This window comes from Panthera uncia, chromosome B1 (assembly GCF_023721935.1).
Source record: "Panthera uncia isolate 11264 chromosome B1, Puncia_PCG_1.0, whole genome shotgun sequence".
NCBI lineage: Eukaryota > Metazoa > Chordata > Mammalia > Carnivora > Felidae > Panthera > Panthera uncia.
Window position 1 is genome coordinate 124,633,524 of NC_064811.1, and position 18,591 is coordinate 124,652,114.

Below are 18,591 nucleotides of genomic sequence, written 5' to 3' on the forward strand. Positions count from 1 at the left end.
TTTATAGCAGGACTATCAACAATAGTCAAATTATGGAAAGAGCCGAAAGTCCATCAACTGACGAATGGATAAAGAAGATGTATATACATATACATACAATGGAATACCACTCAGTGATGAAAAAGAATGAAATCTTGCCATTTGCAACAACATGGATGGAACTAGAGTGTATTATGCTAAGTGAAATAAGCCAGTCAGAGAAAGACAAATATCATATGATTTCATTCATATGTGGAATCTCAGAAACACAACAGATGAACATAGGGGAAGGGAAGCAAAAATAAGATAAAAACACAGAGGGAGGCAAACCATAAGAGACTTAAATACAAAGAACAAACTGAGGGTTGCTGGATGGGAGGTAGGTTGGGGGATGGGTTAAATGGGTGATAGGCATTAAGGAATGCCTTAATGAGGCACTTTTTGGGATGAGCCCTGGGTGTCATAGGTAAGAGATGAATCACTGGGTTCTACTCCTAAAACCAAAACTATATGGTATGTTAACTAACTGGAATTTAAATAATAATAATAATAATAATAATAATAATGTTTTGAAATATATTATATTCATATTTGTAATTTTATTGAGTTACACTGTAAGTCCTAAATTGTGTGTGTGTGTGTAAGTTCTCACACTCAACATAGTTACACATTCACTCATAAACAGACTACTAATGAATAACAAAGCACAAATTCTTGTACTTAATAATGAATTGTTATGACAATACATTTTTATTACCTTTATTGAAAATCAGCCATGCTAAAGGATTTTTAAAATTGTAATGGGGGTAGCATTGGAGGTATTTTAAATTAAAAGGATAATCACATATTCTTGTAGTAGGGTGACCCTATGTTTCATTTCAGTCAGTCTAGTCTTTGAACCTGTTGATCCAGTTCTGTCCTGTTGAGCATTTGTTCTGGCAAAAGTGTCCTTGTTTGGACGATCAACTACATGGTTACCCTATTTTTTTGAGATTACTCTGAGACTTTGAAATGTTCAAATCTTTTGGTCTAATAATCCCTCAAAAATCTATTCAAAAAAATCACTGATGCAGGATGTACATTTGTATAATAAACATGTACATTATTAGATCATTCAAACTCACAAAAATGTAAACAATTTAAAAGGCAACAACTGAAGAACTGATAGGTAAGTAAGGTTCATAAATGAATGGAATACTATGCACCACTTAAGCATTGTTTCTAAAAATAATTGAGTGAGCGAGCTCAAAATATAATTTTAACAGAAAAGGAAAAATATAAAATGCATTTATAATATAATCCCTTCTCTATTATATATTTCATACATAATACACACACCATTCATAAAAATAGAAATACCCAGAATGATGAACAGTTAATCTCTGAATAATGACATGAATAATATTTTTTCTTCAAATTTTGCTGTATTTTAAAATTTTTCTCTAATAATGCATCGCTTTTATAATCATAAAAAATAATTACTAGGAAAGCAAAAAAGAGAGAGAATCAGAATTCTAAAAGATCTGCTCTTTTGGAGTTTTGGCAGAGGAGAGACCAGTTTGCAAATGAAGCATAAAGCAAGAAGCATCTTTAAAAACAACACGGTAACATTGGTTAGTCACAGATCACGTTCTGTGCTATTATCCTTTTCAAAGGTTACTAATACCAATAGTAATTCAAACAGAAAATGTCTCTCAAACCAAGGTAGTATATAGTCTTACTTAAACTTAAAACAGCCCAATGTTACCTCAAGTATTACATTGTGCGCACTTTAAAAAGAAACATTATTTTATGGAATATATCTAAAGGATAGCAACTAAGATAACATTTTTAAAAACCTGAATGAAGTCTGATGAAGAATAAATACTTAAGGACACTGGGAATGCTTCTTCTAAGGAAGAATGTAAGCAAACACAGGTTTTGTGTAATCTAGTGAAGAAAATAGCTAATGGTTAGAGCTAACTAAGGAGGAAATGGGATCTTTCCTCAGGCAGTAAGTTCCCCCTTTCTGCCCACTTAGGGATTGCTATCCATTAAATACATGTAAGGTAACTGCTAAAGAATCTACTTGACAACCACTTTGGAATCTACTGTTATTTGTAAAGATATTCTCGTTAATCTTGTTTAAGAGTGATAAACTAAGCGTCACGTGGGTATTTAGATTAAGTGTTCTCTAATGAGCCCTCTAAATTGGCATGTCATGCCTTTAGATGTTCTAAAACCAATCCCAATTTGGGAGCAGGGGTTCTCTTCTGCACAACACCAAGCAATTCTTGGGACACTCTAATGGTACCCAAGAATTCAACTCAGTTCTGACACTAACTACCTGGAGATACCATCAGATTGCACAGGTTAAGTGTTCAGTCCCACAAAACTGCCACCACAACCCTCACCTCAGATGTCAGTTGCAAGCCCAGGCTATTTACTTATGCCTCTAATTGACCAGCTACAGACTGTAGGTTCCAACAATCTCCTCCTTAGGTTTAATTAATTTGCTAGAGGGACTCACAGAACTCAGGGAGACACTTAACTCACGTTTACCAGTTTATTAAAGGATATTATAAAAAAATAGAAATCAACAGCCAAATGAAGAGATAGTCAGGGCAGGGTCTCAAACCTAAGCTTCTATCTTCATGGAACTTAGGGCCTGGCTCGGTGACACATAGAAGCATTCTGGTCCCCAAGCATGGAAGATCTCTGGGAGAAAAAAAAAAAAAAAACAGGCCAAAAAGTTGTTCTCATGACTTTTTATGAAGGCTAATATAGTCATTGCCTAAGTCTTTGGTCATTGGCCAACTCAGACTTCAGCCTCTCTCCTCTCCTCGGTGTTCAGGCAGTCAGACTGAAAGTTCCAACCCTCCAATCACATGGTTGGTCCTCCTGGCAACCAGCCCCTGACCTTGGGTAATGTCTAAAAGTCACCTTCATTAATAACAAGACACTCATTTCACTTTTATGGCTCTGAAGCATGTTCAGGAACTGTAGATGATCATCTGAATGGCCAATGCAAAAGAAGGTTTAAAACGAAGCACTGCTAACAGTCACTCAAAATAGTCAAAAGAACACTGAGGAAGTAGGGCCTACACATGTATGTCTCTTGTTTCAATCCTTTAACACCATCAACTTTTGATTTTTGTCAACTGCAACTCCACCACTTCCTAGGACACATCCTTCTACTTTGAACTGAAATACATAATGCAACACATGTGTTAGCTAAATAACCAATTGTGTTACTAGGCAGTCAGTTTAAACTCTGCCAGCACCGATCATAAGTCTTTCAAAACAAATTACATAACCCTATGGTTTTTGCCTTTATAAGCCTGCACTCCCATTTACAATTCAGAACACACTTTTAATTTCAGTTGACTCTGTGCCTCCTGGATTGCAATCCCTAGGACCTCAATTAAGTGCTTTTGGTTGCTTTACAGCTTCTTCTTCTTATATATTTCTTATAAATCGTTACATCGCCATATAATGTTACTATTCCTGAGATTTGACCCAGGTTGCTCACATTCAGTTTTATAGCAAACTGTTAAGACATGGATGTTCCATCATTAGTTACCAATTCTTCTCAGCTACTACTTCACTATTCATTAGCACTTCCACTAGAAGTAGAGGGGGTGGAGAGAAGTTCATTCAAATGAGTTGACTCTTGTGCACGTTAAAAGTTAAAATGAAAGACTGTGTGCAAGAGTTTAACATCCCTGGCCAAAGTGCTTTATTAGTATTACGAGCTCCCTTAACCACTTTATCCCTATTATCTATCTCCCTTTGCATAAGATCTCTTCCATATGGTAACTAGGCATACCACTAAGGATTTAGAATATAATTGTGAAATCAGCTTCCCTGAAATGCCAAATCTATAACAATAATAACACGATAGTGCTGAGTTCATCTAGCTAGCCCAGAGTTCTGATTTTATCACAACTGAATATACATTTTATAAAGGACTGATCTTTTGTCTTGCTTTATCATGGCTTCTAAGGTAAACATCATTCACCCTAAGCGAATGGACCATAAGTATCCCTAAGCTTCATTATTGTAGATTTCTGGGTAAGTTCCTCATCCAGAAATTTTATTTACAGAAAATAGACTACATTAACCAGGTGAGAATTTGCTTCTATTAACTACTGTAGTAAAACACACACACACACACACACACACACACACACACACACACACAACATAAATTATACCATCTTAACCTTTCCAAGTGTAGAGTTCAGTATTTATTAAGTATACTCACACTGTTGCAAAACAAGTCTCCAGAACTTTTTCATCTTGCAGAACTGAAATTCTATACACATTAAACAATATCTCCTTTCTCCACCCTGTTCCTGGTAACCACCATTCTACTCTGATTTTAAGAATTCACTTTTTGCATATAGTTTTCCAATTTTCTTGTATTTCTTATATATTTGTGAAAACAGTGAAAAATGCACACTAATGTTTCATCTCACTCTTTTTAAAAAAAATCAATCATTATTCAAATATTAGGTTTCCCTAAATGTCATAGTATATATTGTTTTAATGCTACACTAACTATAAAAGCAATTTGAAAAGTAACAGGCATTTTTTTCTTATCATACCTGAAAAGTGACTGTTAGAAAAAAATGCAAAAGGCATTTAAGCAGTTTTTCTCCTTAGTTCTGTTCAAATATAGAAGAGCATAATTAGGTAGACAAGCTGCCTAACTCTGCAATACACTTCATCTCCACAACTCACAAACCCGCAGCAGTAACAAGCTTTGCAGTAAATTAAAATCTCCACTTTCTGAAAAAAAAAATTACATTCAGAAAGATGAAGTAAACACCAATTTTCTCTTTCCTAAGAGTGAAGTGTATGAGGTTAGAAAAAATTTCTTTCATTTTTTTTTAATTTAGCAAGTTAAGATGCTGTAATAATGATGAGACATTCATTTTTCTCACCACCAAGTAATCACTTCCACATTAGTGGACAGCTTATGGGTTTGATTGCTTCACTGCCACTTAATAATCCTGGAAAAAAAAGCTAACATTTTTCTTGGGATCTTTTTGTGAAAGAAAGAAAGAAAGAAAGAAAGAGAAAGGAATGAAGGAAGAAAGAGGAAGAAAGAAAGAAAGAAAGAAAGAAAGAAAGAGAAAAAGAAAGAAAGAAAGAAAGAAAGAAAGAAAGAAAGAAAGAAAAAAGAAAATATAAGAAAATAAAGAGGAGGAAGGGAGGAGAGGAGAGGGAATCTAAGAAGTTACTTTGGCAATGCAGCAACTCAAGTATTTCACTTTGGATCAGTCTTCCTTTTTTGTGAACATTTAAAAGATAAATTTCTTTCTGGGGTGCCTGGGTGGCTCAGTCGGTTAAGCTTTTGACTTAGGCTCAGATCATGATCTCACAGTTCATAAGTTCAAGTCCCACATTGGGCTCTCTGCTGTCAGCACAGAGCCCACTTCAGATCCTGTCTCCTCTCTCTCTGCCTCTCTCTCTCTCTCTCTCTCTCTCTCTCTCTCTCTCTCAAAAATTAATAAACATTTTTAAATATAAGTTGCTTTCTTTCATTCTACCCTAAATTCAAAGTTTCTAAGATAGATCTCTTGATTCTACCCACATTCTTGAAATGATTAAATACAAAATCTTCTCTAAAATAAGTATGTGAATGAATGCTGCTTCTCCAAAACCAAGTTGACCCAGTCAATGTCAAGATAAGACCAGAATACATATTTCTCAGACCAGGTAAGGAAGTAATGCCTAAAGTTTTCAAGATCTATGGAGAGAAAGCTAGTAATAGCCCAGAAAGTCATGCATGGAAGCTCAGCAGAACCTTAAATCTGTCAGTAAAGAAACAATAAGAGGGATGCCTGGTTGGCACAATCAGGTTAAGTGTCTGACTTCAGCTCAGGACATGATTTCGTGGTTTGTGAGTTCAAGCCCCGCATTGGCCTCTGCACTGTCAGTGCTTGGGATTCTCTCTCTCTCTCTCTCTCTCCCTCCCTCCCCTCACTTGCACTCTTTCTCTCTCTCAAAATAAATAAACTTTAAAGAAAAAGAAACAATAAGAAAATGGATCCCTAAAAGTATTAAAACCTACTACAGAATCTGAGATAAAACCATTATCTCTTCATTTCTTTTTTTTTTTTTTTTTAAATTTACATTCAAATTAGTTAGCATATAGTACGTTATCTCTTCATTTCTGATCTGAGGATGTCCTTTTCAGGAGTTCTATTTGTCAGCACAGCTCACAGACTCACTACGTGTTATACAGGTCTTTTAACCAAATTAATGATTCTAAAAACATATTTTCCAGTTCATTGCAGGTACATCTCTAAATTACACTGGGCTTGCAAGTTGTAACAAGCACTATATCACATAGCTGTAAGTTCCTCCCACTCAACCTATTTTAAGTTCTGATATCAACCAAGGTAATAATGCCCATCACAAAAAAACTATCACAGGTTTCAATACCTGTTTAAAAACATTCATTAATTCAAAGATCAAGAGCCCTAAGTGAAAGGCACTGGACTAGGTGGTGTAGGTGACACATAGTTAGAAAACCATCCCTACCCTAGTCTGTTTTCAGTCTCCCCAGGATGACAGGGATAAAGAAATTAACAATGAAATTAACATTGAAAGAAATTAACAATGAAATCCCAAGTTTAATCTGTTATTCAAACTAGGATACTTTCAGAGTGAGAGAAGTGCTTCTAAAAATTAAGCCAGGATAACAGACATAAACAAGTCTGTCCAGGGAAAACTGGGACATACAGTTACCCTAACTATGGTATTCAATGTTTTGCAATTTAAGTTTTTCAAAAATGTTATTTTATTTTTTGACTAGAACAAAGCCATGAGATAAATAACACAACACAATCCCCACTTTTAGATGGGAAAACTAAGCCTCAGAGAAAGTAAATGAGTTACCTAAGGTTTACACAACTAATAAATGATGGGACCAGGGCCTGAGCTGAGATTTTCTAATTGCACACCTAATGTCTTTCCACTATAACACACTTGCCTCATCATTCGCTGTAACTACTACATATGCATATAAATTCTATAAGGACAACTTGTGGGAAGCATTGTTCTTCTGATTATAATATATGTACAGAAATATAGGGAGAAAACATTTACCAGTTTGACGGCATTTTCACTTTCATAATAAAAATTATGTGGATAAATGAAGACAGACTAATCAAAGGAAACTATATGACAGAGCTGACCTACAAAAAAAAAAGGTAAGAGCCAAAACAATTTCAAATAAAATCAGAGTCTAAAGAGGGATATCCTCATCACTGTTATTCAAAATTGTCTTGTACATTGTAATGGATAAATATTGGATAAGAAGAGATAAAATCATCTCCTTTTCCTAATAAGACTGTTATAATAATAGTGACAATGACCAGAATTTTTAAAAATTGGTAAGATAGTCAGATTCAAAACAAATATTTTAAAACTCAGTAATATTTGTATCTTCCAGCAATAAGTTCTCCCTCCTACCAATCCCAGACTCCTCCAGACTTCTCATTCCATATAAAGTTTTGTCCCCAGTTATATCAGATTTTTCCAGTCTTGAACAGAATACCTAACATCCTACTCTGAAGTGTCTGGTTTGGATTATTTCTCCAAATCCAGAGCTACGAACAGGACAATGATTTATTCTGTATCTGTGACCAATAGGACTTGCTAATATTTTCCTTTCAGGACAAAAGACTGCCTCTAAACAAAATTCTACCCTTAGTCTTAGAGCCACTGGCAACAAATTTCTGGATATTTTAAAATGGCAAATTTCTTTCAGTCTTTAAGAACGTATAACTACTGACATCCAATATCAAAACACTCAATGCAGGCAAGGAAAAAAAAATGTCCATGATAAAAGGATGCATGTGTGCTTTTTTTTGGGGGGGTGGCAGGTGGGAATTGTCCACTTCACTATTAGCTTCCTAACAATCTGATATAACCTGTTTCAAATACCTCTTTCAGTCACTACAATCTCTTTATTTCTAAAATGACAGCAGTTTCTACAAAACTCAAAAACTAGTTGATTTATCAATGATATTTATGTGTCATCCTTTTAAAGAACACTGGTAACATTAAAAGAATTTCCATATCATTGCTGTGTTGAGATTTATTCCTTGAGAACTTGCATCTTTGTGTCTGTAATAGATACTTGTGACTCTCCTCGTGGGCTTGGTGAAGTGAGCAGCCCTGTGAAGAAGCCCACATAGTAAAGAACTGCAACAGCCTCTGGGAACTGCATTGGCTTCTAGGATCTGAGGATCTGTGTGGTTTTAGAACCACAGGAAATGGATTCTGACAACGACCTGAATGAGCATGGAAGTGGATTCTTCTCCAGTCAAGCCTCCAGTTGAGAAAGCAGCCTGGCCAATATAGTAGATAAAGCCTTGTGAGACCTTGAAGCACAAAGCACATTCAAGCCATGCCCAGAATCCTGGCCCATAGAAGCTGTATGTGTTGTTTTAAGCCATTATTTGTAATAATTTGTTACACAGCATCATGAAACTAATGTATCTTCCAATGTCTCTGTCTTAGAGTAAAATCCCAAGTCATTTTCACAATTTGGCCCCTTGCTACCCACTCTAACTTCATCTTCTCCCATTTCACCACTGCAAACTTTGCTCTAGCTACAATGGCCTCTTTGCTTGTCAAATAGAACAGACTTGCCATATTTCCTATAGGACAGACTGGCTGAGCCTTCAGCATTCTGCCTGGAATGCTGTTCCCAGATACCTGCTTAGCTCACAACTCACCTTCTTCAGGTACCTATTCAGAGATCACTTTGTTGGAGACAACTTCCCCTGAAAAAAAAAATAGGAATTCCAACCCCCATTCAACATGCACTGCTAACATCTGACTACTTTATTTTCCCCACAGCACTCTCATATCACCACCTGATATGTTTATCTGTTTATTGTATCTGTCCCTGTACCAGAAGGTAAAGTCCAAGGAGGCAGAGATTTTTTGTTGTTGTTACCTGTTGTTAACCTATATATGTGCAACATGTGTTAAATAAATAAATAAATTGATAGATAAGTTAAATTAATTAATCAAAGCAAATGCACTATTAAAGAAATGAGAGAGGAGTTAACAAAATGACTTAGTGTAGAGATACATTTAATCTAACAAATAGAATAGAAAAAGCATTCAGAACTATAACAAATTATAATTTCCTAATTCCTCATGATCCAGGAGGGAAAAATGATAGATATATTTTTTCTAATTGGGGCCTCTGGGTGGCTCAGTTGGTTAAGCGTCTAACTCAGGTCCTGATTTCACAGTTCATGGGATTGAGCCCATCAAGCAGTGCAGAGCCTGCTTGGGATTGTCTCTCTCCCTCTTTCTCTATCTCCCCTGCCAGCTCATGCTCTCTCACACTCTTTCTCTCAAAAACATTTAAAACATTATATACAGTAAACATTTAAATATATATACAGTAAAACCTTGGTTTCCAGGCATAATTTGTTCCAGAAACATGTCGTAATCTAAAGCACTCGTATATCAAAGCAAATTTCCCCATAAGAAATAATGGAAACTCAGATGATTCATTCCACAGCCCAAAAATATTCATATAAAAATGATTATAATAGTGTAATATAATAGAAAATAATAAAGAAAATACAAAATATAAAGAAAAATAAGCAAATTAACCTGCACTTACCTTTGAAAACTTCTGTGACTGGTGTGAGGGAGACAATAGAGAGGAGGGTTATTGTGTAAGACGACTTTCATTATCACCAACAGAATCACTGCTATCTTTTGGCTCAATGGAATCTTTTTCTGCGTGGGGGCCATTGTATATGCTTGTACAGATGTTGACTATAGCACAGTATTAATAAACTCTTGTCATATACTGTATTTAATGTAACTGGCAATAAGGCAGCAGAGGAAAGGGTCTGTATCTGCAGACAGCCTGATCTAGAATGAAGCAAAGAATTCCTGAGCTTACTCTTGTATGGAAAAGCAAAGGACTGTTCCTAGGTGCTTTGAAGTGACAAAAAATACCAGTTGTGGTAGTACGAGTTGTACCTGGTACTACCTGGTAGTATCTGGTAGTACCAGTTGTGGGCACCTTCCAATGTTCTGAAAAATCACCAATTTCTGCCAAACACTACAGCCTGAGACCGAGCATCCGAGCATGGGAAATGATCACCCACAATCCCACAGCAAGAGAGAGAGAGAAGAACCATTGGCTCCATTGTGATCATGTGACATTCAGCATCATGTACTACTTGTATTGCAAGACATGGCTTATTTATCAAGTTAAAATTTATTTGCTCATCTTGTGGAACACTCTCTCATAACCAGTAACTCCCAATCCAAGGTTTTACTGTGTATGTGTATGTGGGTGTGTGTGTGTGTGTATATATATATATATATATATATATATATATGAGCATATACACACCCACATACACATATATTTCCTAATCACGGGAATTGGACTAACTCCATATTTCACAACAACTTCCACACGACAATGGAGCAATGACTAAAATGTTCTAAGAGAAAGAGAGAATTACTTTACTATTTTATACTCAATCAGATTTTCCTCTTTAGATTCAGGCAATTGACTTTATTAAGCAAAAAAAAATCATAAGAAATATAATTTCTACAATAGCTTTATGAAAACTGAAGTTCTACCAGTCAAGAAATTAATGACATAAGGGGTTCGGAAATGGAAAAGCAAGAATGAATAAAATAAGTGTTGGTGGGCATTGAATCAATTTAAATAAATCTAGTTAGACAACTACAGAAATTTGCTAGAAAATACATTTTGAATGCTTTAAACTTTGACAAAGAGAAATAATATAACTGACAAAGCTGAAAGACTGGTGGAGAAGTGGTAAGAGGAAGTAAAAGGATATTAGAATATTTCCTCATAATTCACATGAGGGAGAAAATTTATATTATCTCAAAAATTGAAGCCTGAAATTTTTTTAATGGCCCAAACAACTTAATTTATTCTTCATAATAATTTTAGTAACCTTAGATCTTTTCAGAATTGTTTTTACAAAGTTCTTCTGTAGATTGGCACAAAGTAAATATTTAGGCTTTGTGGGATGCACACAATCTCTCTTATGTTTTTCTTTCTTTATTTCTTCTATAACTCTAAAAATGTGAAGACCAACCTTAACCCCCAAGCTGCACAAAAACAGGCCTTGGGCTGAATTTGACCTGCCTGCTGTATTTTGTTGACTCCTGGCTAAATAACATTCTACTGTTCTTTCATTCCCACTGTAGAATGTTTTGATTCTGTTAAATGTAAGTAAAGCTGATTGTGGTATTTTGTATTTAAACCTGTATGATAATTTCTAGGGCTTCCACTTTTGGCCAAGATGTACCCAGCAGGTATAATTCACGATGTTTGACATCCAATCAAAAATTATCAAGCATGCAAAAAACCAGGCCAATATGAACAATAAGGAGGGGGAAAAACCTAAATTAAAACCAACATGGAAATTACACAGATGATAAAATTTGTAGACAAGAACATTAGACTAGCTATTACAGCTGTATTCCATATGTTCAAATAGCTAGAAGAAAGATTGAGCATGTTATGCAAAAACCTGGAAGATATTTAAGACTCAAATATAACTTCTAGAAGTGAAAACTTCAATGTCTAAGATATTTAAAAATATATACTGGGGACACCTGGGTGGCTCAATCGGTTAAGCATATGACTTTTTTGATATCAGCTCAGCTCATGATCCTGTGGTTCATGAGATCAAGCCCCACATGAGGCTCTGCACTGACCACATGGAGCCTACTTGAGATTTTGTCTCTCCTCCTCTCTCTGCTCCTCCAATGTTCACTCTCTCCCTGTGCCTCAAAATAAATAAACATTACAAAAAATTTTAAATACACCAGATGGGATTAACAGAGATAAACGCTGCAAGAGGAAAAATTAGTAAACCTGTAAGTGTATCAGTAGAAATCACCCACACTGAAACACATAAGGAAAAAAGGCTGGAAAATAAATGAACAAAGTGTCCGTGAGTTGTGGGAATATTTAAACTGATCCTACAATTTATCAACGTTCTGCTCATTGTTTAACTGAATCCTTGAGAGAGAGAACACAGAAAAATATTTGAAAATACAACCACCAAACTTCATCAAAATTTCCAAATTTGATGAAAACTATATTACCATATATGCAAGAAACTCAATTAACCCAAGCACAAGAAAAAAATGAACCACAAGAAATTGTTTAAAACCAGTGATAAAGAGAAAAACCTAAAAGCAGCCAAGGAAAAGACACATTGCATACAGGGAAACAAAAATACAAATTAAACCAGTGAAAAGCCAAAAGGTAGTGGGGTCACATTTTTAAAGTACTAAAAGAAAAGAATTGGCAACCTAAAATTCTAAACCTATGGGGGAAAAAAAGCTTTCAAAAACAAAGGTATATACTTATTAAAATGGCTAAAATCTAGAACACTGACAAAACCAAATGCTGACAAGGATGCAGAGCAATGGCAACTCTCATATATCACTGGTGGGAATGCAAAATGGTACAGCTACTGTGGAAGACAACTTGGTTTCTTACAAAACTAAACTTACCATACAATCCAGTACTCATTCTCCCTGGTATTTACCAAAGACGCTGAAAACTTATGTCCATACAAAAACCTATAAGGATATTTATAGCAACTTTATTCATAATTGCCAAAACCTGGAAGCTATCAATATGTCCTTCGGTAGATGAATGGGTAAATAAACTGCGGTACATCTAGACAATGGAATATTATTCAGCGCTAAAAAGAGCTATCAAGCCATGAAAACATACAGGGGAACCTCAAATGTGTATTACTATTATATGATTCTAACTATCTGGCATTCTGGAGAAGGTAAAACTGTGAAGACAAAAAAAAAATCAAATGGTTTCTAGGAAGCAGGGGTAAGATAGAGACACAGGCAGAGGAGAGAGGAGTTTTTTTAGGGCAGTGAAAATACTCTGTATGAAATTATAATGATAGATCTATGTCATTACACATTTTTACAAACCCATGTAAGATACAATGCCAAGAATGAACCTTAAGAAAAACCAAGGATTTGGGGTGACCATAATGTGCCAATTTAAGTTCATCCTTGGTAAAGAAAAAAAAATGTACCATTCTTGTAAGTGATGTTCATAATGGGGGAGGCTATGTATGTGTAGGGGCAGCAGGTATATAGGTAATCTGTCCCTTGCTCTAAATTTTATTGTAAACCTAAAACTGCTCTTAAAAATAGAAAGCCTTAAAAAATATGACTTACTAATGATCAATAAGCACATGAAAAGATGCTCAACATCATTAGTCATTAGGGAAATGCGAATCAAAACCATAATGATTTGCCACTTCACACCCACTAGAATGGCTATAATTAAAACAGACAATAACAAGTGTTGACAAGGATGTGGAGAAATAGGAACCCTCATACACTGCTAATGGGAGTGTAAAATGGTGTAACTACTTTAAAAAATAATTTGTCAGTTTCTCAAAATATTAAATATAGAATAACCATATAAACTGGCAATTCAACTCCTAGATATCTACCAGGAGAAATGAAAATACATTCACATAGAGTTACACACAAATGTTCACAGCAGCATTATTCAAAACAGCCAAAAAATGGAAAAAAATCAAATACCCATCAACTGATGAATGTGTTTACACCTATACAACAGAATTCTATTTGGTGATTTAACACAGCAATAAAGTCCCAATACATGCTACAACATGGAAGAATGTCAAAAATGTTGGCTTAATGAAAGAAGCCAGACACAAATTAATGCTATTTATATTATCCTAGCTATATGAAATGCCCAGTAAAAGTGCCATAAAGTAGATTAATGATTGCATATGGCTGGGGGAAGGAATGAGGATTTAGTACAAATGGGCATAAGATTTGTTCTTGAGATCATGGAAATGTTCTAAAATTAGACTGTGGGGATAGTTGCACAACTCTGCAAATACACTAAAAATCACTGAATTGTATACTTAAAATGGAGTTACAATATCTTAATTAAATCTAACCTAAGCTATTTGAAAAACACAAAAGTAAATAAAGACCTTCTCAGACATAGAAAAGAATTTATCACCAGCAAGCATGCGCTATAATAATTGTGAAAGTAAGGCTTTCCTTCAAATGCAAAATGATATAATATAGAAACCTGGATCTAAACAAAGAAATGAAGGGGTGCCTGCGTGGCTCAGTCGGCTGAGCATCCAACTTCAGCTCAGGTCATCATCTTGCAGTTTGTAAGTTCAAGCCCCATGTCAGGCTCTATGTTGACAGCTCAGAGCCTGGAACCTGCTTCAGATTCTGTGTCTCCCTTTCTCTCTCTCTGCCCTTCTCCTGCTCGTGCTCTGTCTCTCAAAATCAAATAAATGTTAAAAAAAAATTAAACAAAGGAATGGAGCAAACAGAAAATGATAACTAGTGGGTAAATACAAAGGCTTAATCATTTTTTAAATGTCTTTCAAAAAATTGTTTAAAGTGAAAATATTAACAATATATTGTGACACATATATATAACAGGTGATGGGGATTAAGGAGCACATTTGCCGTGAAGTACACTGGGTGTTATATGGAAGTGTTGAATCACTATATCATATATCTGAAACTAATATTACACTGTATGTTAACTAAGTGGAATTTAAATAAAAACTTTTTAAAAAAGAAGTAAAATATATGAAAATAGCACAAAGGCCAGGAGAAAAGAAATGGAAGCAAACTTATAAGCTAACTATGTTATGGAAAAAGAGGACAAAAAATGGAAAAAATAGAAAACAAATAGCAAGATGAAAGCTTTAAACCCAAACATATCAATACTAATATTAAATGTAAATGGTATAAATACTGCAAATTTAAAATCCTTTGAAATGAGTGTTTCTTGTTGGGTAAAAAGGAACAACCAACTATATGCTGCCTATAAGAAATCCACTTAAAATATAGAGAGAAATAGATTAAAAGAAAAAGAGTGGAAAAGATATACCATGCTAACACTAATCAAGATAATGCTGAAGTAGTTATATTAATATCAGACAAAACAGATTTTATAGCAAAAAATTTCACCAGAGATAAACAGAGTTATTTCACAGTGATAAAGAAGTCAATTTATCAAGAGGACATAACAATCCTTGATGCTTATGTACCTAGTAACAGAGCTTTAAAATACATTAAGCAAAAAATGGCAGAACTTAAAGGATAAATCAATAAAATAAAATTTATAGTCAGAGATTTCAACATACTTACCTTAGTAACTAATAGAACAAATTGGCAGAAGGTCAGTAAGGATATAAAACACTTGCATAATACTATCAACCAACTTAATCTAACTGACATTTACAGAACATTCTACCTGACAACAGACAAAAACACATTCAATTCAAGTAGACTCAGAATAATTATTGGGTAGATAGAGCACATTTCAAGGAATAAAACAATCTTAATAAATTTAAAACAATATAAATCATGTAAAGTACGTTTTCTGACAACAATGGCACTAAATTGGAAAGAAACAACAGAAACATAGATAGCAATAACAGAAACATAGCAGAAAAATCTCTAAATGTTTGGAAGCTAAGTGGTGCTCTCCTAAATAACTCAAAGGTCAAAGAAGAAATCAAAAGAGAAATTAGAAAACATTATGAACTGAATAAAAATGACAATACAACATACTAAAATTTATGGGATTCAATTAAAGTAGCTTTTACACAAGAGTGCTATTTTGGAGGGGCACATGCACCCCAATGTTTATAGCAGTGCTACCAACAATAGCCAAATTATGGAAAGAGACCAAATGTTCATTGACTGATGAATGGATAAAGAAGATGTGGTAAATATATATAATGGAATATTACTCAGTGACCAAAAAGACTGAAAAAGAATGAAATCTTGCCATTTGCAATACCGTGGATGGAACTAGAGTGCATTATGCTATGCTAAATAAGTCAGAGAAAGACAAATATCATATGACTTCACTCATATGTGGAATTTAAGACACAAAACAGATGAAAGTAAAGGAAGGAAAGCAAAAATAAAAACAGAGAGGGAGATAAATCATAAGATACTCCTCGTGAGGAAATAAGTTCACTTAAATAAATGGGTTAGAAAAAAGCTTAGGTCAGAAAGCTGCTGCCACCATGGGGTGAAAGTGCCAAGGATAGCTAGCAAGATATTATAATAGGATCATGAGTAACTTGTTATATCATCTGCAGGAAATTACTTTCCATCTGGCACCAATGTACCTTGATCACAAACTCCACTTGTCCCCCAGACCTTTTGCTTCTTACTCACACAAGTTAATGGTTACTATCTGATTGTTTTCTCCACATTCACGAGTATAAGATCTTATTTTCTTCACATTCACCATGTGTGTAAGATCTTGAGAGCTCAATAAATACAGAGATGAAAACCCTGTTCGGGGCTCTTGGCTCCTCCTGGACATTAACCTCTCTCAAATTTAATTCTGCGTCCACTCTCTTGCTGGACAAGAGAGAACTCTGGACTCATAGTCTGAGACAACTCTTAAATACAGAGAACAAACTGAGGGTTGCTGGAGGGTGTTGGGTGGGGGGATGAGCTAAATGGGCACAGGGCATTAAGGAGAGCACTTGTTGAGATAAGCACTGGGTGTTATATGTAAGTGATGAATCACTAAATTCTATTCCTGAAATCATTATTACACTGTATGTTAACAAGCTTGGATTTAAATTTAAAAAAATAAAATAAAATAATAAAGTAGTATCTACAAAGAAACATAGCACCAAATGTCTATATTAGGTAAAAATAAAGTTTTCAAAACAATGGCCTCAGCTTCCACCTTAACTAAACACACACACACACACACACACACACACACACACAGAAAAAGAATAATAAATTAAATCCATATTAAGTAAGAGAAAATAATAATAAAGATCAAAGTGAAAATCAATGATACAGAAAACAAAAATAGAGAAAAATCAATGAAATTCAAAGCTAGTTCTTTTGACATCAATAAAATTGATAAACTTGTAGCAAGACTGATCAGCAAAAAGAAAAAAAAAAAGAGAGAGAGAGAGAGATAAAATAGAATTTACCAATATCACAATTAAGGGTGATATCACTAGTGTCTATAGAAATTAAAATAAGAGAATATTAACAATTTATGCCAATAAATTAAGCAATTTCGATGAAATGGAAAAATTCCTTAAAAGACACAAACTACCAAAGCTCATTCAAAAAAAAAAGACATGAATGGCAAAGAAGTCTACTGAGTAAGTCAAATCTGTAGTTAAAAACCTTCCTAAAAAAAAAACTCCTGGCTCAGATGTCTTTACTGGTGGGTTGTATGAATACCAGGAGGCAGGGTTGCTAGGGACTATGTCAGAGTCTGTCAGAAATAGTATATACTTTGATCCTATTTTAATAAAACTATTTCTATTTAAGTGCTTTCCATTCACTTCATATGGCTATGCATCCATCTATAATGTAGAGAATGTTTATTTAATAACAGATGCTATTTCTGAGTGAGGACTTAGCAATTTTCAGCTTTCTTCTTTGTAACTTTACATGAAATGGGTGTATATCACTTTTATAAAACATTCTAGTAGAATAATAAAATATTCTTTTGGAAAGTAATAGTGAAGCCCCAAATTAGTGTAATGTCATTAATATGTCACTAAAACAAGAGTATTTCAAGTAGAAATATTTGATCAAGTGATTAATTCAGCAGAGAGCTTGATAAGCAAGAGAGCTGAGAAAATACCATTTGGATTAGTAATTAGGAGATCAGTACACCTTCTACAAAGTTGAATGGGGAAGCCAAATTACAGGGTGTTAGGCAGTGAGTGAGTGGTAAGGCAGGAGAAAAAATGGTTTAAAGCACTTATTTGAGAAATTAGGCTCTGAAAGGATGGTATCTATACCCCAGACTAGCTGTGGGAGGAACTGGAAAATTGTTACTCTTACTTTACTCCTAAACAAAAAATTACTGGAACACCTAAGCCATCTAATCAATTCATGCAATTGTTAGACAATATCAGTGGACAGAGTACTATCAGGCCAACTTTCAAAAAGGAGAGAATGGGTTTCCTCATGTAGGGGACTAGAGACAATATGAGATAAAAAATTCTAGCTTCAAGAAGAACAACCGAGATTATACTTGTCCTGAAAGTAAATGAATTCTTTTTTTTTCTACAAAATAAAGTGATTACAAAGGAAAAGAAAAAAAGGATATCTTAATAATAGTCAATTAAGCTTAGAGAACACTGTGATCAAATTAGCCTTACTGTATCATTCAGATTATATATTCTTTACAAGACTGTTTTGTATACATTACTGAAATAACTTTCTGATTTTTAAAATATATCTACAGAATTTCACATTTTTCCTTAAATATGTAGATGCTTGAAATCACATTCCCCACCATATCTTTAAGAGTGGTTATCCTCTGACTTCAGTTTTTAAACAAGGAAATCAATAGGCTGATTTCAGTAAATGTAAAAAATTCTCAGGTGCATCCTATTAAAATTCATATCTACAGACATTTTTAAGATGACTTATAATTTGCCAAGCTATATTTAGACACCTTAAAAAAATTAAAACTCCTGAATGACCAGCAAACTCATACTATTTATGAATAAAAATACCCAC

The 18,591-nt window shown here is 34.4% G+C and overlaps 1 protein-coding gene across 11 annotated transcripts in view; it reads right to left on the reverse strand.

The window, feature by feature from the left end:
• Positions 1-18,591, reverse strand: part of IQCM (IQ motif containing M) — a 649,001-nt gene that overhangs the window by 612,644 nt on the left and 17,766 nt on the right. The window contains exon 1 of one of the 11 annotated variants that reach the window (XM_049632278.1): positions 15,208-15,270. The exons of the other annotated variants lie outside the window; for them this stretch is intronic. The gene's annotated coding sequence lies outside the window, so the exon portion shown is untranslated. Of the gene's footprint in view, positions 1-15,207; positions 15,271-18,591 lie in introns of those variants that run through there. 11 annotated transcript variants of the gene reach the window in all.